Raw genomic sequence first — 22,592 nt, forward strand, 5'->3', positions numbered from 1 at the left:
CCTGGGATCATGACCTGAGCTGAAGGCAGACGCTTAACCATCTGAGCCACCCAGGTGCCCCACTAATCAACTTTTAATATTCAAAATTATAGATGTAAAACAAGCTATCATAAGTAAAACAGATAAGAGTATATGTTTTTAGTCACATTATTTGTGATGCTAAGAAAGGGCTTGGATTAAAAAAAGATGGAAGTCAGTAGAAAGGGGCAAATAATGGAGGAAAATAAAAACCAGGAAAGAAGGGATATTGTTTAATTAGATGAAACTAGGTATGACAGTATTTACTGGTGTTTTGGACTCTACTATGCACTATATTCTATACTTTCAGTGAAAAAATAAATGATTTCTTTATTTCTTATGTAAACAAAGTAGCCATTATTATGGAAAAGGAAAATATTCAGAGAGTATGTGATTTGTTATACTCTGGTGTGTGAAAGTTATTCAACTGGTGTGTGAAGCTCGGATTCAAATCCAGTAGACCCTACCTTGGTTGTCAATACAAGGGTATTATAGTGAGTTTTCAATATCAAGAATTTGAAATGAAGGGCACACTGTCTGGAGATTAAACTTTATGATAACAGAATATATTTGTATGCATATGTATACATATACATGGAGGGGTGTGTGTGTGGGAAGAGAGGGAGAGAGAGAGACGCTAATCACAAAGATGGATTTTCAGGTCCGCAAAAAACTCTCTAGGTGTTATATGTTGATAGCTGGACTGAGTATATTTAGTATTATTATAAACAAAAAAGTTGCTAATGCCAAATCGGTAATACCATTTTCAGAATTGTGTCTGGATGAAATAAGTTATCACAAGCAATGGGATTATATTTTCAGCTGCTAATATTTCTACTATGGAATTTTTTAATGGTCATATATATACTTTGAGGATATAATCTTATTATGCAGCAAAATTTAACCCTCGTATTTATGGAACAAATGTATAAAATTTCTTTCTTCCTTCCATGCTGCATATGTTAAGTGGTAATATTTTGAGGCCAATGAATTAACTTTTTTTTTTTTTTTTTACAGCAGCCTTCAGGATAAGTAGAAATTACAAACTTAAATTTAATTAGAATAAAGATGTATTGTTTTAGCAGCTACTTGGGTAGTGAATAAGGGAGACAGCTATAAATCAATATAAAATTAAATATAAAACCAAAGGGAATCTTAATTTTATTATGTAATACATTTAATTGTATCTTATTCTAATTTTACATTTGAAATAATATTTTCATTGTTTAAAGTGATAATTTCAAATACAAATTAAAGTAGTATGTAGGTATAAACTGCTTAAAAGTTTTAGAGATTCATGGTGTCCTGGGGTCTTTTACTGTGTGGAGAGTTCCCCTTTGCTTCCCCTTTGACATTTAAAGACAGGTGAGTTGACTCACTAACAGGATCACAGGTTTTGGTTTTCCATTGTGTTTGTGGAGGTCACAAGGTTACAGAATTCGATTTCCTTGATGTCAGTCTCAGTCAGTCAGTCCCCACATGGACTAACTCTTAGTTATGTTGTTCTAGACTTTTTTTTTTTCTTTTTTTCTTTTACCTTTTGCTTTCTGGAAGGGAAGAAGATACGTGCTACTTAAGTTGGCTTAGTGAATATTTAATGTTCTGGGAATCACATAGTAATATCTATAATGTTTATAGAAGAATAAAAGTAAATAGTAAAACATTACAGATTTTATTTTATAAACATCCTATGTGATAATATTTGAACTTTTTTATTCAGGTTTGAATAACTTTCTCCCCATAATTAATTACATTTAGTGATAAGAATACATTAATGATATTTGTTCACAATTTACTCCTTAACTTTAACTGAGCTTTGTCTACTGAATTAAAAATATTTAATAATTATCTATTATATATGATATACTGTGGCTAAGTACAGTTTGGAAACCAAGATACATGAGCCAGGAACATAGGATCAACTAACTCCAACTTAAGAATCATGAAATTAAGGAGAAAATAGATCCCTTCTTAAAACATTTATGAATTTAAACAATAGGCATAAGCTTACAGCAAGAGACTCTACACAGAGATTAGAAAACAGAGTCTGATGTGACTACAACACAGGCAATGGGCTGGGGGCGGGGGTGGAGACATAGTGGAGGACTTAGAGGAAAGGGCCAAAGGCTGAGACTAAAATTGGACACATTTGTTGCTAGTAGAAATGCCATCTCTTTGTTTTGCCCCTGAATACAACTAAATAGCAGATACTTGTCACTGATGCATTCATTCAACAAAAATTTACAGTCTAAATGTATAAAGTATTGAGCTGCTTGCTTAAAAAAATAAATGCAGGGGCAAGACACATGCATCTCTGGAGAATTGTATTTAAAGCACCTTTAAAAAAATCTTTATTGACAACTATCTTCTCCTGGGATACATATAAACAATTTTTTTTGGTTTGATTTTTACTTTAAGTTTTTAATCCTAAAACATATATAAATGTCATTTTTTACAAGGTGTTGAGAGATATTGAATTGGTAGTTTTAGATATTATTGGTTTGGGAAGGTCCATTCTAAACAATGAAAGTATATGTAATGTTTTGCTGACACAGTTAAGAAGCTACAGAGCCGGTGTCTCAAATCCTTCTTCTTCCATCTCTGAGGTCAGTTCGCTGATTGTGTGATTGAAATCAGAGAAACCTCAGGTAATATATATTTGAAGGCAGTTGTTTTATTTAACCCTGGATGATTCAATCTTACATGACTTGGTTAGATGACAATCACTGAACCATGAAATTTCATGTATCTCTGAGGCTATTGTTTTATAAATAAAATCATTGAGGAGAGTTTCATTATAGTGAGAGCTACTATGTTAGATGTATGAGAAAAATAAGTTGGTAGAGCATAGACAGGCAACATTTATATATAAAAAATGATTTATATGTATTCTAATTTTGTTGAAGTTTCTATTATCATGTTAATAACATTACTTTATGTCATAAGTTAAAACCAGTCCTTTATACCATATACATGAAATTTAAAGATGCATGTAATACTTAACTCATTAGCAAGTGGTATCATCATGCATCTAACGAATAAGCCCACTGTTACTATAGGACACTTTATTTTGAAATATTTTGGTAACAGAGGTGAAGCAATAATAATTCAAAGTGCTGAGCATTGGGAAAGACTGGGAAGGAAAAGAAAGAAAGAAAAAGGAAGGAAAGAAGGAAAGAAGGAAGGAAGGAAGGAAGAAAGGAAGGAAGCAGAAAGAAAATAGCAAAAGCACTGATTCCTTAGGGGACATTAAGATGTGGACATCTTAACTTATTTTTTCTCTAGAGTGTAATAATTGGAAGGAAAAAAATAAGGCAAAATGTGTCAAATTTGATTGGCATTATATACAGAAATAGCAGAAGATTTTATAATGAGGCTGAGAATGTGGAACTAATGAAGAAGTATTACAACAAGAAAGAAAAAGGAGGATTGGTGTGGGAAACTGGAGATGAAGTAGAGTAGTAAGTGAGGAGATCAGACAATTTTTCTAACCTTCCAGGAACTGAACACACAAAGGAGCCCAATTAGAAATAAACTTGCTAGAAGAACTATTTCATAGTAAATTGGGGATTAACAATTTGCCTAAAGGGAATGAAATCAGAGCATTTGAGCCTCCTTGTTTCAGAACCACTTGCTTTGTTGTTTTTTTTTTTAAGTTTGATACAAATTTCTTGCTTTTCATACACACACACATTTTAAATCATGCATAAAACAAATTAACAACTAACCAAACTTTCTGATTTCTGAGAGAGGAATCATCTTCAATTGAATCATGGATACAAGGAGATCTAAACGTATTTGTCCTATGTTTTATCTTTTTTTGTTGATACTAGGTCACTATGATGTATTCAGTGGATATTCAAGAATTCCCTAGAGACATTTTATCTGCTAATCTAACCTGTAGCTTCTCCAGATACAGGTTAACATATATCTGACATATACAGAAACATGATACTTAGCTTTAATTTGACAGAATATAGATGAACAATTTAGGGTTCTTCTTGGATGCTTGAATAAATTAATTGGAAAGAACAATAACAAAAGAATATCTTTTTAACAGAAAAATGAGCAATACTTAGGATCAAAATGCTTCTGCTCCAGGATCTTGTATGGTATCAATTCTGGTTGCTGGTCAGTCACTAGGTAAACCTAGAGGGAAACAAAGAAATTTTAATTATCCTTGTGACTCCATGAATAACAACAGTGAGGTTTCTCATTTTCCACTTAAAGATATTCTGTTTTCTTTACCACAATATACTGCAAAAGAGGAAGTTTTTGATGACCCCCTGTTCTGGAGTCAGTGGTTCTCCACAGTACTCATGGCACACAAAAAGTTTAGTCCTTTTGTGGCTATTTCAGATTTTTTGGAGGTAACACTGACATCTCACTTTTGAGGATCTCAACTTGTCTACACACCAGAGGGCAATCTAGACAGAATTTGGAGAATTAGCTGCCATGTGTTAAAACCATTAGCTGGGCAAATTTATTCATTCACTCATTCTACAAATATTTATTGAGCACCTGGTATGTGGCTGGGTACTTAGGGAAAAAACCTCAAACATAATACATTCTCCATCCTCAAGGAAATGACAAGCAAGCAAATAATTTCAATAAAGTGTGATCAAAGCAAGATTAATGAAGCAGGAGGGAAAACTAGGCATTTGGAAGAAAAAGGATGGAGTCAGAGCAGGATTCCTTAAAAAGTAGGACACTTTTGAAATGAGTCTTAGAAAGCTAATAGAAAACTGAAAATAATTACTTGAAGATGAGTTTTTTGGGGGAAAATGGGGTAAGAGGTAGTGTTTAAAAATGGAATTCGTGGAAGGAGTATCTTTAATCCAGTTTTTTACTAGCAAATTTATATTGAGCAACTATATTCTTGTTTTGGTGAACCCTGGAGATAACAGTGAACAGGCCAAAAAAACGTTTGATCTTGCATGGAGCATTCATTTTTGAGGGGGACAGATAATATATAGATTATTGCAATAATAGCTAACATTTATAAAGTACATACCCTGTGCCAGGTGCCATTACCAGGCTTCATATAAAACCATTAATTTATTTTTTTCATACTGAAATTCAATTAATTAACATATAATGTATTATTGGTTTCAGAGGTAGAGAGGTCAGTGATTCATCAGTCATATAATACACAATGCTCATTACATTATGTGCCATCCTTAATGTCCATCACCCAGTTCCACATATCAATGAGATCATATGATAATTGTCTTTCTCTGATTGACTTATTTCGCTTAGTATAATACCCTCTAGTTCCATCCATGTCATTGCAAATGGCAAGATTTTTTTGATGGCTGAGTAGTATTCCAATGTATATATATATATATACACCACATCTTCTTTATCCATTCATCTGTCGATGGACATCTTGGCTCTTTCCATAGTTTGGCTATTGTGGACATTGCTGCTATAAACATTGGCACATTTCAGGTGCCCCTTCAGATTACTACATTTGTATCTTTGGTAAATACCCATGAGTGCAATTGCTCGATCATAGGGTAGCTCTATTTTCAACTTTTTGAGGAATCCCCATACTGTTTTCCAGAGTGGCTGCACCAGCTTGCATTCCCACCAACAATGTAAGAGGGTTCCCCTTTCTCCACATCCCCGCCAACATCTGTCATTTCCTGACTTGTTAATTTTAGCCATTCTGACTGGTGTGAGGTGGTATCTCATTTTGGTTTTGATTTGGATTTCCCTGATGCCGACTGATGTTGAGCATTTTTTCAGGTCTGTTGGCCATTTGTATGTCTTCTTTGGAGAAATGTCTGTTCATGTCTTCTGCCCATTTCTTGATTGCGTTATTTGTTCTTCTGGTGTTGAGTTTGATAAGTTCTTTATAGATTTTGGATACTAGCCCTTTATCTGATATGTCATTTGCAGGTATCTTCTCCTGTTCTGTGGTTGTCTTTTGGCTATGTCGACTGTTTCCTTTGCTGTGACTTTTTGATGAAGTCCCAATAATTCATTTTTGCTTTGTTTCCCTTGCCTTTGGAGACATATCTAGCAAGAAGTTGCTGTAGCCAAGGTCACAGAGGTTTCTGCCCGTGTTATCCTCTAGAATTTTGATGGATCCCTGTCTCATGTTTAGGTCTTTCATCCTTTTTGAGTCTATTTTTGTGTGTGGTGTAAGGAAATGGTCCAGTTTCATTCTTCTGCATGTGGCTGTCCAATTTTCCCCAAACCATTTGTTCAAGAGACTGTCTTTTTTCCATTGGATATTCTTTCCTGCTTTGTTGAAGATTAGGTGACCATAGAGTTGAGGGTCCATTTCTGGGCTCTCTTATTTTGTTCCATTGATCTACCTGTCTGTTTTTGTGCCAGTACCATACTGTCTTGATGGTCACAACATTGTAATAGAGCTTAAGTCAGGCATTGTGATGCCACCAGCTTTGGTTTTCTTTTTCAACACTCCTCTGGCTATTCAGGGTCTTTTTTTGGTTTCCATACAAATGTTAGGATTATTTGTTCCAACTCTGTGAAAAAAGTTGATGTTATTTGATTGGGTTCACAGTGAATGTGTAGATTGCTCTAGGTAGCATAGATGTTCTAACAATATTTGTTCTTCCAATCCATGAGTAGGGAACGTTTCTTAAAACTTACTACAACCCACTGAGGAAGTTTTTATTTTTATGAAGTAAAGTGGGGAAGAGTCATATATAACTAGTAGCATGGTGGGCTGCATCTCAAAGCTGGGCAGCCTGGATTTAGGGTTTATTTTTTCAAATACTGTAATAAATTGCCTATCAAAATAAGTAAATGAATATATAACATAACCTTAGGAAGTGGTAAACGATATGAGGAAAAAGAAAACCATGTGAGCAGGAAATGGTTGAGGGGGAAGATGTTATTTTAGATGGCAGAGAGCAGATATTGTCAGTACCCTGCAGATAGCCCTCAGGTTTGACCACTTCAGTAGGTTCAGGCCAACCTCCAACTACTTGTACCTGCATGTCTTTGTCTGTGGGCTTTTTCTGAAGCCAAAGGAAGAATGTTCTGGTTTGGAAAATGGCAGAACTGAAGTGGAATGGAATTAACACCTCCTAGAATAGCTGTCAACAAATGACTTTTAGGACTCAGTATACAACCATCCTAAGCTTTCTCAGCCCTCATGAAAGATAACTCCAAAGTATGTTCTATACTATTTTCTAGAATTTTCTGTGGGATTGAGCTCCACTGGCCCACAGTGGTGGCTGGCTTAATTATGTGCTCTTTATTGGCTCTGTTATTTGTCTATATCACTTCCTCACTTCTGTTCCAGTGTTTTATTTTACCTCCCAAATGAAGTGTTGACTTGAATCCTTGTCTTAGGTCCTTCCTTTCAGAGGACCTAAACTAAGATAGATTGGCTGGTCAGGAAATGCATCTCTGGGGGAAATTTGGGAGTAGAGCATTTTGGGTAGAGGAAAGTGCGCATGCCAAGGAACTGAGAAAGACAATAGCAAAACCATTGTGCCTGGCGGGAGTGGAATGAGCATAGGGAGTAAGGGAGAACTGACCTTGAGGAGCAAGAAAGGACCAGGTGGCAAAGATCTTTTTTGGGCTATGGAGAAATGTTTGGAAAGTGAAAAAAATAAATAGCACTGTTCTATATGAGGCCAGGGGAAAAACAAAACCAAACTGGTAGAGTATTAACTTTAAAAGCAGATTTTAGAGAATATCTAACCATTTCTCTTTATAAATGAGGGAAGTGTGGTCCAGGCCACCTTAATATAAACAGAAAAAGACAAGTCTTCTATTCAAATATGAATCCCAAGTCTGTCTTATTCTCAGTCTACATTTGAGAGTCATGTTCATCTTGGAAGCTTACCATGAGAGTAAGCACAACAAATCAAAGTGAAATGAATAAAAGAGACATAACAATATTAAGAGTAATACATTAGAATGAACTAGTGATATTCTTTTTTGTTTGTTTTTGATTTTGTTTTTTTACCACTGATTCTCCACGTTCAATGCTTCTAACTCCCAGCATATAAGATAGAGCATCTCTTTCTATTCTCCCCAGTGAGGGGTGAATGTGCAGAGTTGCAGGTGCTATCTAGCTACTGAATTCCATGTGGGCATATTTAAGGCAGGTCTGGAAGCCAGGCCAAATTTCAGATGGGCATCTGGGTACAGGAATTTCTGCTCTGTGGGCTTCCCATCACAAACCCTGTCATTAATGTGGATTCTAATACCTGCCAGTAAATGGGTACTTGATGTCACTAGGTAACTCAATCATCAGCTTAAAGCACTCTGTCCAAATAAGATTTGTGGATTGAATCTTTGTGCAACTCTCTGTTCCAGAACTTAGCAAACACATGGTGAATTTATTTGGTGTATTTGCTGTTTACTGCATGAGATGAAATGAATTCTAGTAATGCCAAAGGGAGGGATTGAATCGTTTATTAAGTACAGTCTTGGACAGGTGTCTCAAATGCCAATTCTAGGATTTAATCTAAACTAATCTTCAGAAAAGTTAGATTTAATGGAAATGAGAACCCAGAGGAATTTAGAGTGAAGGTAGCTGGATGTTTAAATCTCGAACACTGCTATTTATGGCAATCTTTTAAATAAACTCTCTTACTTGGTTGTTATCCTTCTGTGTTCTGAGGTAGAAAGTGTTTGGAAACTGATATTGGCTCACTGGTAGGCAGGAGTTATACAAAACAAGTTATTTACTCTTTATCCCTAACCCTGGAATATAGTCAGTTATTTGCAAATGAAGCCACACATTCATATCTGAGATCAGCCCACAGAGTTTTTGGTCTCTGCAGAGTTAGTACATATAGGATGAACTTGCAATCTACCATATAAGCCGTATTTTCTGATGACAAAATATGACACCAGAAGACAGAGTTTGAAATTGATAAGGAAAAACTGTATATGGCCACCACACATCATATCTTAATATTGACAAGTCAAAGAAAATGTGGGTTATGCATCACTGAATGCAATTTGTAAGATGTATTGGCAAGGCCAAATTTGGAAACTAAGTTCTAGTATTTGTCTCCTTTTTAAGACACTGTATCTCTTACCAAATAATAAAAATATTTCAGTTGTGGCTCAATATTTTCTGTATATATCTATATGATATATATAACTATGTAGATATAGATATAGTTAGGCTTATATGTCTATATAGATACAGATAGCCTAATTAAAAAAACATTGATTACCAACAACACAGAACTAAATTAAAAATTGTACAGATAGATGCTGGAAATATAGAAAGGATTCATGACATATTTTGTGAATGTATTATTAATCTAAGTTAATTTTACCAGAGATGGTATTTGGGAGCTCTTGCTGGCAGCTCTTATGACCCTGGAAATGTCTTGATAGCATGTTTATTTTTTAATATTAAAGAGAAAAGTGCTGGCACAGAAACAATTGCTAATAACATGTTTTCATGCTATAAAATCTGAAGACTACTTAAACTAATAATTGCCAAGTACAAGTTTAAATGGAAGGAGTATAGCTGAAGTAAATAAGGAAAACAGCTCAGATAGGGAAACAGGTTGAGGTGAAACAACATGAAATAAAACATTCAGTGAAGTTACCAGATAAAGTTTCCTAGGCTCTGCAGAAGTTAACAGAGTTTTCCTTTCTCTTCTTTCTCTCCTCTTTATTTTTTTCTGTCCTGCCTTCCATCCCTCTCCCCTTCCTTCCTTTCCTTCTTTCAGATATATCTTCCTGACAAAATATTTTATCTTCTAGAACAGGAGTTAGTGAGCTTTTTTATAAATAGCCAGATAGTAAATATTTTCAGCTTTGCCAACCTTACAATCTTTGTTGCAACTATTCAACTCTGCCACTGTATTCTGAAAGCAGCTAGACAACAGTAAATGAATAGGTAAAGCTGTGTTCCAACGAAACTTTATTTACAAAAAACAGGCAGTAGGTGAGATTTGATCTGAGGCCTGCAGTTTGCCAATCCTTGTTCTGGAAGGTGATCTTTTTTTTTTTTTTCCTAAGATTTTTTAAAATCTCTACACCCAACGTGAGACCTCAAGATGCTCTACTGACTAAGTCAGTTGGATGCCCCTAGAAGGTGATCTTTTTTGACATTTGCCCTGATACTACTCTGTTTCATGAAAAACAGAAGTATGAGTAATATTTGCTGGGGCAATATTCAAAGAATGAGCCTAGTTATTTTGCTCATTATGGGTCTTTAAATACGGGATAGAATTATTTATAAATATTTAGTATCTTCTAGATAATGTTTTCAGTGTTTCACATATATGATCTCATCTAATCCTGAGGATAATACTCTAAATTTTGTGTAATCATCCTCGTTTTAAAGAATGTGAATGAAATGTGCAGCAATGTGAAGAAACTTGGATGTAGTTTTGAAGTGTCCATGTTCAACTTAAAGCCTTTGTCTTCTCCACATATTTGTGCATGGGTATGTGTATAAAATCTCTACACACTTTTGTGATGAAAAAAAGAATTTACCTCAAAGACCTCATAACAGTGAGAATGTACATAAGCATGCCATAAAATATAATATACTGTGAGAATTGCTACAACTTGATTTCAAACATTCTATGATATTTCACCTTAAGAAGGATTTATTAGTTTGTAAATCAGTTCTTCTTCCTTTAAAACATACCCAGAATTTAAGTAGGATGGTATCCAGTGCCAGTGGTTTTCAGCTGAGGACAGTATTGCTACCCAGGGAACATTTGGAAAGTGGCTTTAGGACTATAGCAGTGACTGTGAGGAGGTGATGACACCGGTGTGTGGTGGGCGAGGGTCATGGATGCTACAAATCCTGAAATAAGAGTGACAGTCCCATGGAATGAAGATTTGTCATAACCATAATGCCAAAAACTCCCCACCCCTGTACACTTATCTGTCTCTCTCTCTCTCTCTCTCTCACACACACACACACACACACACACACACACAGATGTTGGCTTGTAGCATATCTTATTGATTACCTACCCAGCAGGCAGTTCTTGCTTCTTCCTTACTAACATCATTTATTAACATAGCACTTAGATACCAGTGAGCTCTGGGAATGCTGACTCTTCCCCAGCTGCAGAGGATGAATCGCATTTTTTAAACCATTTTTTGATTCGGTCACAGTAACCCTCATTCCACTCTGCCAATGATTAGGTTTAGACCTGGGTATCTGACTCTGTCCTAGCCTGGTAGATGTAAGAGAAAGCTTACTTAACAGCTCCTTGGAAAGATTTCCCTCTGTAATAAAAAGAGAAAGCTGAGTAGGAAGACATCTCTTTCTTCTTGATTTGGACATTATCATATAAGAATTTCATTCTTGGAATTGTTGCAGGTATTTTTCAACTATGAGAGAAAGCCAAGAGAATACCAGAGAATATTGGTGCCTGACATTATCGAGGGCCTTGAGTAATCTGAGGACTTCCTATTTTAGGGATTCTGCTATATGAGAATAATTTGACAATGTAGACTACTTTCAGTTACGCATTCTCTTAGTTTCATCCAAAAGCATCCAAGATGTTGTATAAGAACTATAATTCCCGTTTCCCATGACCAAAAAGGAATATATCAGGAGCAGAGCCAAGGTACAGATTTGTCATGTTTGGCAAAATAGCTGAATAAGACTTGGGGGAATCTCTAATAATCCATGCCCAAGTTCAAGTTCAAAGCAGAATATATATGTATTACTCTGGCTTGGAGAAAATGATTTATTCTTATATTAAAGTGATTCAATAACTAAGAAAACATAAAGTACAGAATACATTACTTGCTTTGGAAAAAACTTATATTAGAAGACAATTTTCTGACCTTTAGAAAACTGCATTCTTTCTAGGGCATAAGTTAGTAAAAAGTTATTTCTGTAATTTTAATGAAAAGCAGCTCTGTAGGAGTATAGTATAATAAATATTTTTTCTTTCTAAAATATGCTCTAACTTTTTATACCAAAATAATTTAAATTACTGAAATATAATTTTTATAGCTAATAATAATCTGGACATAAAATAAGTAATTGAAAGGTTTATAAATTGAGGTGCATGGAACCATGTGGCAGCAGGGAGGTAGAGAGTAAAGAAGGGGATATCACTTGCCACAAAAGATATTGAAAAGAATATTTGATTAGGACTAGTAATCATTCTGGTCCAGGCATTTCCACCAAAATTAGTATTCTCTTTTCTTATATGACATTTTTATTTTTTGACTCTTTTAATCTAATGACCTGTTCTATGGATTATATCTATAGAAGAAACTTTAAAACATCTATATTAAATCTATAAATTCAATAGAGGACCATTAATAAGATAGAGAAGAGTTGGGTGGGGGGGGGTTGGGGAGTGAATTCGCCCAGGTTGATTCTGGAGATTATCAGTACTTCATCTTTATTTCCCAACCAAATTTGAAATGTATCTAAATTGGAATAATCTTCTTTTGTCTTTTTTGAATGTCAGTCCTTTCGATGGTATATAGCATCCCATATTTTCTTAGTGCTATTAGAGCTTTTTTGGACATGTGGGTGTGGGAGGGACAATAAGCATTTGCAACAGAATCTTCATCTCAATGACTTTTCCAGTGCCATCTGGATTCCTGCATATTGTCTACATGTCTATTCGGAAGAAGAATTAGATAAAAAATAGATAAAAGGATGTAAACACGCAAAGGAAAGGAAGCGCTCCCTTGTTCAACTCCCCCAGCCGAGCTGCTTCCTGATTAAAATACTAATATATGGCAACTGGCCTGTGAAGTCTATGCCGAGGCATGAGAGAGTTTGGCATGATCAAATGAATGTATCATTTCTGCCTCCTTCTGTCAGCAGTAACTGAGCAATCCAGCTTGGTGATTGGAAGAGCAAATTTTCTTTGTCCTGCACATGCTGTATTTATCCTTCACGAATATCCACAAAACTCAGCAGGGATTTGGCTGAGAAAGTAGAATCACTCCTTGCAGAAAAACTGGCAATAAATCTTTGTACAAGATCTGAAAGCTGCCTTCAGAATTTGCCGGAGGAGGCGTGTATAGCCAGGAGTAAGGAGATTATGTAAACTACAGAGTGGAACTAGGGGAGCTTGGCCAGGCGAGGCCCAACTCAGAATGCCCTCTGAATGTTCTCTTAGCAAGAGAGACTTAAAGGTTCACGCTATGGTCTGAGGGTATAACCCTTTCCTTCTACTACTGGGAGTGAAATAGGAAGTTTGCATTTTCTCTGTTTTCCTTGAAATACATGGAAATTTAAAGGAAATTTTCTATCTCTGTCTTGGACAGCATGCTTTAAAAGTCAGTTTTGATTTTATACATTTACCTTAAGTATTGCTCCATGATATTTTCATTGTCCTCTAATTATTTCTTACCTCTCAATAATTTGAAAAATAAACTTTAGAAATGGGTTCCGGAAATGAAATTTCAGTGTGCTCAGACGAATACCTTCATGTGCATCACCTGGAATGCTTATTTAAAAATGTTAAAATCTGGCCAACTCCCCCTTCCCTTGATCTGCAGAGAATTTGAATCCTGTGGGGGCAGGCCCAGAAATCTGCTCTTTTAAGAAATTGTCCAGTGATTCTGATATACACTAATGCTCAGACACCACTGTTTTAGGAACTTAGTAGGAGGGTAGACTGAGAAAGAAAACAAGGTAAGGAGCTATGAAAATAAACAAACCAACTGGGGTTTTTTTTCATCCATTGTTTTGGTATAGCTTAAGTATCACTAAATACACACCATGTTTGCTGTAGGAAGCCACTTTACTCATACATAATATATATTTATGAGGATTTTTCTTAACAAACATCAATTTTATAAATAGGATGAAAAGTTTCTAAGTCTAATTTGGCTGAGTCTGGAAAACAGACCATGAAATCTCATAGGGAACATCTTTCTGTATAACCTTACAAAGAGAATCATTGTTTTCTATTTACTTTCCTCTTTATGAAACACGTCTTCTAATATTGCATTCTTGTAAAGCATAGATCAAGAAACTGAACCATGCCCTCAGGGAGAGAAGGAAGCTAGGCCAAGATGTTCTCAAATAAAATATATTAATATAATAATTATAAAGGTGCTTTGATGAGGAGAAATACATCAGGGAGTATTTGGTTGGTAAACCTCAATAACTTTTATTAAGTTATTTGAAGGAATATTTACTAGTAACTATAATGTTTACTCTCAAGCACGCATTTCTCTCCACAGATTTTTCAAGAACTATATCAACTTCATCAAACTTTTTATCTCTTCTCAGGAAACACAGATTTTCTGCTGTAACATACATAGAAGTGAATGAACACAGTGTGGTACAAGATTGAGATTTTGGCAAATTAGAGAAAGCTTCCTCTACTTTAATTTTAAGATAAAAAATGACTCCCAGATTCCCACTATGAATGTGGACCTAAGTCTACCAGAAATGAGGCTTCTGCTGAAATTCTATTATTCATTGGCTGAAACAACCAAGATTTTTCTTTTAGATTCTCAAGTGTAGCAATGTTTCAGTTTGAAAATGGTAGGGGAAATATATTATTATATTAATTAGATAACTAGAAAAATTCACAAGTGCACCTTTGACAACACATTTAGTGTGTCTGTGTTAATGAGGTAGACCATAAACTTTCTAAAAATGATATTTGCAGAAACACTTATTTATTAGATATTTATTGTGAAAGCTGATGACAAAAGGCCTTATAGTCAAAGAAACTAAGCTCTTGTAGATAATAATCAAGGTCCTGTTTTTATAGTCTTGATTTTATATTTCTTTATTCATAATTATACACAAATTGTGTATATTTGTACTTTTATATGCATATCTTTAGTTTATTTGTAAGGTATTTATTACTGGTTTTCATAATTGAAACACTAATGAGGTGGTGGAGTTGTAGCCTTGTGTCTCTATCAGGCAAAATACAAATCAAAAATCTTGTTACTCTCAAAGGGAGTTGTTATTTAGTTCTTTATTTTCTTCTTTTTTCTTTATTAAGGCATATGAGATTAGTTTCTATGAGGGTAGATATTATTTGCAGGCATTTAAATATTCTTTCAAATATCTTCTGAATAAGGAAGTGAATATTTTCTCCTGTTCTCAAAAAGTGCAGCTGTGAGTTTTTCTAATTGCTCAATTAATCTAATGATACACTTTCCCTATCATTATCAAACTAATATGTTTCAGCACCAGAGCTGTATTCTTTACTGGAGCTGTCTTGTTTGTTTTTGATAATATTGACTTGCAAAATTGTCTACATGCTTATTATAATTTAGTAATATACGCTCCATATTTCCCATTATGAATGGAAAAAATCTTTCTGCTAAGTTAATAAATTATCTCAAACATTCATACAAAGTATAAATATTTTTAATGTAAAATAAGTTGCATCAGAAAATTGCTGTATGTTGTTATAATTGATTTTCCATAGTTTTTTTTTTTTTTCCTTTTTGTGAGATTTCAGAGGAAACTTAGTATATCGGTTTCCCTGTCAGATTCACAAAACTCCAGAAGTGAAATTTTTTGTAAATGTCTTTCAGTATTATTATATATTATTCCTATTTCAAATGCTAGTTTTGGTAGAAGGATTGCTTCTCTGCTCTTGCTCATAGGTTGTTTGTCCACATGATCATTACAGTCAGTGTTCTCTTCATGGATTTCAGTTCTCATTTTAATCACCTTAATTAAGCTCCTACCACAGGCCAGGGACACAATTGGGCCTTTTGCATACATTGTCTCCTTGAATGTTCCTGTTGACTCTTTAGGGTAAGCATTGTTGTTTCCCTCTTATGGGGGAGAAAACTAAGATGTAGGATAAGGAATTTGAAAGGACACAGAGTTAGTAAATAGTGGGCCCAATGTGCCAACCTAACCTTGTTCCAGAGCCAGTGTAGTTCATCTTTATGTTTGATTGCCAGGGATCATGTTGGATTTATTACCCACAATGCTGAAATTCTGACTGATTCAACTTGTGCTCTAATATGAACCACAGCTCTCTCTTAGTCTGAGGGAACTCCAAGCCTTATTAAAGTGTCGTTTTGATCAGCTTGTTGAGTTCTCTTTGAAATTTGTTCAGAGGTGCTCTCTTGGTTCCCATCACATCATTACAATTTGGTAAGTTTGATCTTTGTTCCAGTTACAAAGATGGAGATGTGAGCAATTCTTCTCCAAAGGTCCCATGTCCTTTTCTCTTTCCCGTGCTTTAAAAAATAAAAAGCTTCTATATAACATGCTTGACTTCTACAATTAGGGGTTTGAATATAGAGAAAATAATGCTAAGACTTGCCATGCCATTTTAGTGGCACATTGATCAATACTAAATATCCAGAATAACTCATTTAAGAATAAATATTCTATACATTTTCTCCATTATTTAAAAAATAAAATTTTCAAGGAAAAAATAAAACCCTTCACCTCTCTTACTATAATTAGTAATTAACATATCTTGAGTTATTGCTATTATTTTCTGCTTTGATTTAACATTGCAAATAATATTTATAGGATTAAAAGTTTGCTGAAAATATTCTGTCATTTTATAATTTATCCATTCGTATATCTTTTGTATTATTTCTAATTATTTCTATTTTGATCTCTATAATATAATATACCTAGAAGAGTAAATGATTTTCTAAGATTTATTCATTAATTATATATCTATTTTATTAATTATATTATTTTTATAATATATAATTATTAATAATTATATTATTTATATATAATCTAAATACTTGAAGCAGATAGAGAAAAGTGTACTTTAAAACAAAGAACCCTATAACTTGAACACCTGTTTCATGTCAGTGTTTGTGTAAGGTATCTGGAGAGCAAAAGGAGTACCCAGTTGAAAAATATATCACTTATTCTAGAAATCATAATCAGACTGCAGTGAATTTTATGGTTGTTTTTAATATTGTACTTGATAGGCATAATATAATATACCTTCAGTCTCTGATCTCAATTGTCAACAAAGCGATTTTGCTATTTTATAGAATCATTGTTTGAAAAGAGAAATCAAAGCTAACTCAGCCATGAAAAATTAAAAATAAATGCTTATGTATGACATATAGAAGCTTATAAAAATGTCTCACTCCTTCAACTGCTTTTGATGACATGATAGTTAAAAGCCCATCAACCTGAACTTGAAGTTATGTCTTGACCACTGTCAATATTTTGAGGAGGATATTATTCACATGTCATTCAAGACCTAAACATGTTTTTATCATCACTGCCAACAAAGCCATAAATAACAAATGTCATGTGTCAAATTCTTGCTTTATATCAGAAGAATACAAATAGACAAAAAAAGAACTAAAATACAATCTATTTTAGTTGATTTAGGCATTTTAGACTTCGCCTACCTATTAGTCTGTTGGGTCTCTTAGAGAAATAAAATTTTCCTTGTGTCTCAGATTCCCCAACTGAAAAATGAAGGCTTTTGGGCAAATGATACTTCAAGTTTCTCGAGCTTTAAAATCTTATCATTTCCTACCTGAAGCTTTAGCTGATATGTTTGAACTATTTTAAAAGTGACCTTGGTCCTCCACAATGAGAGTTTTCCGTCCCTCCCCCACCAACACAGATAGTAGACATGGCCCATATAAAGCTTTCTTTCTTTACATTATGTTTTGATGTAAGAAATGTTGTCTCAAAAAAGCAGCTTCTCTGCATTCTGCATATTTGTTTTGTAGTTCATGCTCTTACTCTTATTCAGCAAAGTAAACAAACATTCCAGTGGGGTTAAGGATTAATGGCAAGGAATTGCATGACTGTACAGCATGTAACCTTGAGGGAAGAGATCAAGGGAAATGTCAGTCAAACACCTGCCCTTAGTGCAGTTGCTAATTAATTCGTGAACATTGACTCGGGTTGCAGATTTGCTAGTGTACAAGGGAATCAAGTCCCATCCTATAAATACTGCCTGGGTTTAATGAGGCTTTAATAGGATTAAATGGTTTTAACTTTATGACTTCATGTTTTTGATTATGGTTGTGTAGTGCTTTTTGATATGGATAGATATGGATTTCACTGAGTTTGAACAGTAAACTCTATGTGAAGGGTAAGGGGAATAAAAAGGAGAGAATGTGTCATTAATTCAGTAACTTAATTTTCTGAATTTTAAAATAAGTAAACATGATACATTACTCAGAGTCTCCATCTAAAGTAATTACCATCTAGTTAAATAAACTGTTTTCTATTAATCTGAATCAGAACAATTTTGCCATATCAAAGTGTCAAATGTATGTAGAGCTTGATTCTAAATCATTTTAAAAAATATATTTCACTACCTTTCACATTTGAAGATGATATACTGATGGTAACTATTGCTTTATTGTAGATCTTTGTAAAATTAGAATACCACTGTGGATTTGTTATTGATCACTACACGTTTCTATTATTAAAATTTCACTTTGACGTCTCAGAAAAACTGAAAAGTGATTTTGTCATGCTGCCATTTCAGGTGTTAGAAACATTGTCATATATTCCAGTATATATAACCAGTAAGGGTCAATGCTCAGCTCAGACTTTATTATTATTGTCATCATCATCATCATTAATTTAATCAAAATTACTAGAAAACTACTAGTTAAAACATATTTATACACATATTCTGTAATATAGGGTGTTTGTGTAAGAATATGGTATTTTTAAGTTACTATCTACTGAAGGGCGCCTTTGTGGCTCAGTTGGTTAAGCGGCTGCCTTCAGCTCAGGTCATGATCCCCAGGTCCTGGGATTGAGCCCCTCCGCCTCGGGCTTCCCTGCTCAGCGAGGAGTCTGCTTCTCCCTCTGCCCCTACCCCCATTCATGCACGCGTGCACCCATGCTTTCTCTCTCTCAAATAAATAAAATCATTTTTTTAGAAAGATGTCTAGTGGGACATGTGGTAATTGAGTAAATCAAGTCACTTTCTGATTATAAAACAGTACCACTTCCTATTTATCTTAGGGTAAAGGCCATAATTCTTAATTATGACCTATGTTCTTGATCTAGCCCATCTTTCCAGACCACTCTGTACTAGGCACTGTAGTTACTGTGATATAGAAAATAGACAAGATCTTTGCTTTTAAAGGTACAGTTTATAGTATAATGGGAAGACAGAAAATAAATGAGGAAACTAAGGTAATTTCAAATAATCATGAATGTCATGAAGGAAATAACAGCTGCTTAATAAAGAGTGACTAAGGCAGCGATGATCAGCTTAGATCTGGTAGCCAGAAAAAGCTTCTTCAAGTAGCTGCTATTTGAACTGAGAACTGATGACAAAAAGAACCCAGCCTTGCAAAATTCTGGGAGCAGAGTATCCCAGACAGGGAGAACAGCTAATGCATTAAGCTCCAAGGAAGGAACAGGCTTGACAGTTCTAAAGGATTGACTGGAGCACAGTCATGTAAGAGGAGAGAGGCATGTCATAAGGTAATCTTGGGCAGATCCCATCATAGATTTCTAAGGTACTGATGGAATTGCCCCATGCAATCCAGTTTCCTGCCCTGTGTTTAGTCCCTTAAGCGAATGCTGTCCACTTCAGGCCTATAAGCATTATGCTTGTTTCTTTTCACTATGACTGTTATGTACCCAGCTTCTAGCAGAATGTCTAGTCCATAGTGAATACTTAATAACTATTTGTTAAATTAAAGAAAGAAATATTTTCACTAATTTTTATCTATTGCTCAATGAGAAGAGCTATCACACTTCCCAACTTCTTACTCCCTGAGAAAGATACTTTTAATTAGTTCCCAAATATCAGGCCTAATCTCTTTTTATGTTTGTCTTGCCTACTTTTCACTGAAGAGCTTGAAAAAGCAAGATGCTTACTTTGCTAGCCTTTCTGGCAGCTGAGGATGGTCAGGAGAGCCAGTTCTGATCAATAAGACCAGAAACCCATGAAAAGATATTTTCCTTCTCATTGAAAGGGGACATATACACTTTTATTGCCCTGGCTACTTGTGCTTCTTGTTTTGTACATGCCTATGAAGACATTATGCTTGGAGTTGGGGCAACCATTTTGTGACCATGAAAGAAAAACCTTGAAGAATTGCAGAGCTGTCAACCCAGCACCCTGATATTGTGAAGCTACTGAACCAACCCATGATATTGCATACCCCCAGGCTTCTAGTTAAGTAGACAATAAATGTTTAAACCATTGATAATTGAGGTTTCTATAATGTAATGCCCCATCAGATTTCCCTGCCTCATTGTTCTGTACGTATTTTTCCAGGACATCTCTTATTCTCACAGAGAAGCCAGGTCCGTCATCAGACTGGAACAATAAAAGAAATTCCTCTTATAAAAATTGTTGTTTTGGGGGCACCTGAGTGGCTCAGTGGTTGAGCTTCTAACTCGATTTTGGCTCATGTCATGATCTCAGGGTCGTGGGATTCAGCACCATATTGGGCTTCACATTCAGTGTGGAGTCTGCTTGAGATTCTCTCTCCCTTTCCCTCTGCCCCTCCACCCACTTGTGCTTTCTCTCTGAAATAAATAAATAAATAAATAAATAAATAAATAAATAAATAAAATCTTTAAGAAAATTATTGTTATTTTGGTTTAGTATGAAACTCCACATATACCGGTCACAAGCTTGTTACATAGTATCTTTCCTAATACTGGCCTTTTATCCTTTGAATTATATCTTTCTACCTGATTTTCTTTCCCTGACTCTCTTTCTCCTCATAGCTTTTATATGCACAACAAAGAGATAAGACTTCTCTCGTGGACCTTTGCTTTTGGCACATTTGATATATAATTAGGTTACTAATTTATTTGTATGTCCAGTGCAAGCCTTTTAGGTAAGGAAAGGCCTCTTTCTTGCTTGCTTTTCCCAAATAAAAAGAAAATATATGCCATTTTGATACTTTTCACTCATATTTTTACAATTTAGCTTCTTTAACTGAATTTGACTATTTATATTTGAATACGTAGCTATAATTCCCTAGAATGCCAGTGTAGTGTGGAAAAATAAAAAAATTTTGAGTTCATGTTTACAGTTTTTGGTTTGTTTTTTTAATTTTATTTTATTATGTTATGTTAATCACCATACATTACATCATTAGTTTTTGATGTAGTATTCCATGATTCGTTGTTTGCGTATAACACCCAGTGCTCTTGTTTTTTTAAGATTTTATTTATTTGAGGGCACCTGGGTGGCTCAGATGGGTCCTGGGATCAAGTCCCACATCGGGCTCCCTGCTCAGCGGGGAGCCTGCTTCTCCCTCTGCCTCTCTCTCTCTCTGTCTCTTATGAATAAATAAATAAAATCTTTAAAAAAAAGATTTTATTTATTTGAGAGAGAGAGCACAAGTGGTGGGGTGGGGGAGAGGGAGAGGAAGACAGAGTCTCCTCACTGAGCAGGGAGCCTGACATGAGGCTTGATCCCAGGACCCTGAGATCCCAAGAACTGAGCTGAAGGCAAACACTTAAGTGACTGAGCCACCCAGGTGCCCCTGTTTAGAATTTTTCTTAAAACTTTTCAGTGCCTACCAGAATCACAGATTTTATGTTCTGCCTCAAGCATAACTCACAGGATAGATATTTTTCCAGGTAAGGACTTAATTTTACAATACCTTCTCTAATCTTCTGCCAATTCAAAGCCATATCCCATTGTCATCAATTCCAGGTTATAATAGTTAGGCTTAATAATAATAGTGAGAGAATAATCTTTATGATGTTTGCCTTTTGAGTTGTATTCTTCAAATTTTATTCTCTTGTATGGGTTTGTTGGTTATTTCTATAACTCTTTAATGAGTCATAGAATATATGTGTGTGTGTGTGTGTGTTTGTTTAAGTATGTGCCACATTGTCTTGCTCTTAATTGTTTCCATTTGTTGTCTTCAGAAGAGCAGTCTCATTCCATTCTTCATAGTGTTTCCAATCCCTAGAATACAGTCTGGTATTGAGCAAGAAAATAATAAATATTTGGTAAATTGTTGAATGAATGAAAGGATGGATGAATGAATCAAAGAAAGCATTGATATTACTTCCCACATATTATACATGTAGTGACTATATATTTCTGTGTAGCTAGGAGTTCATTCGTCAAGCCTGTGAAAATCCTGATATACTATGGCCTCTGGCATAGATTATGACACCTTTTAATATGATTGAGCAATTTTGTAACTCAGTTTCCACATAAATAATAACAAACATCCTTTATTGTTAACATCAAAATTGAATTAATGTGATAAAATATTTTTATGCAAACTGGAATGTAATCAAGTAGCTCTAGCCTCCTGTGGCCACAAATGCTATTGATGGATGTTAAATGAACTCGAGGGTTTTTTGTTTGTTTTTGTTTTTGTTTTGTTTTTTAAAAGAATCTGTATTATACCAGATTTTCTTTGGCAAATTCATGGAATAATGATTTTGAGTAAGCGTTAAGAATCATAATTACAATATAAGTTATTTCTTTTTCCACATATTTCTCCCTTCTCAGTTGTGCTGGTTGAAAATAAACAGTATTTATCAAAATTAAAAACTAGAGAGACTATCTCCTATCAAAGCACTTCATCCTAAGTGTTTAAAAAGAAAACCATGAGGAGAAGAGTTACCAGGAGAGAGGCAGCAAATAGAAGTGATCAAGGGGAGTTCTGAGGCACTGTGTGGCTATTTATTCTGGGGCAATCCCCTCTCGACCCTTTAAATTCAACAAAAG

The sequence above is a fragment of the Halichoerus grypus genome, chromosome 2 (assembly GCF_964656455.1).
Source record: "Halichoerus grypus chromosome 2, mHalGry1.hap1.1, whole genome shotgun sequence".
In the NCBI taxonomy this organism is placed as follows: Eukaryota; Metazoa; Chordata; class Mammalia; order Carnivora; family Phocidae; genus Halichoerus; species Halichoerus grypus.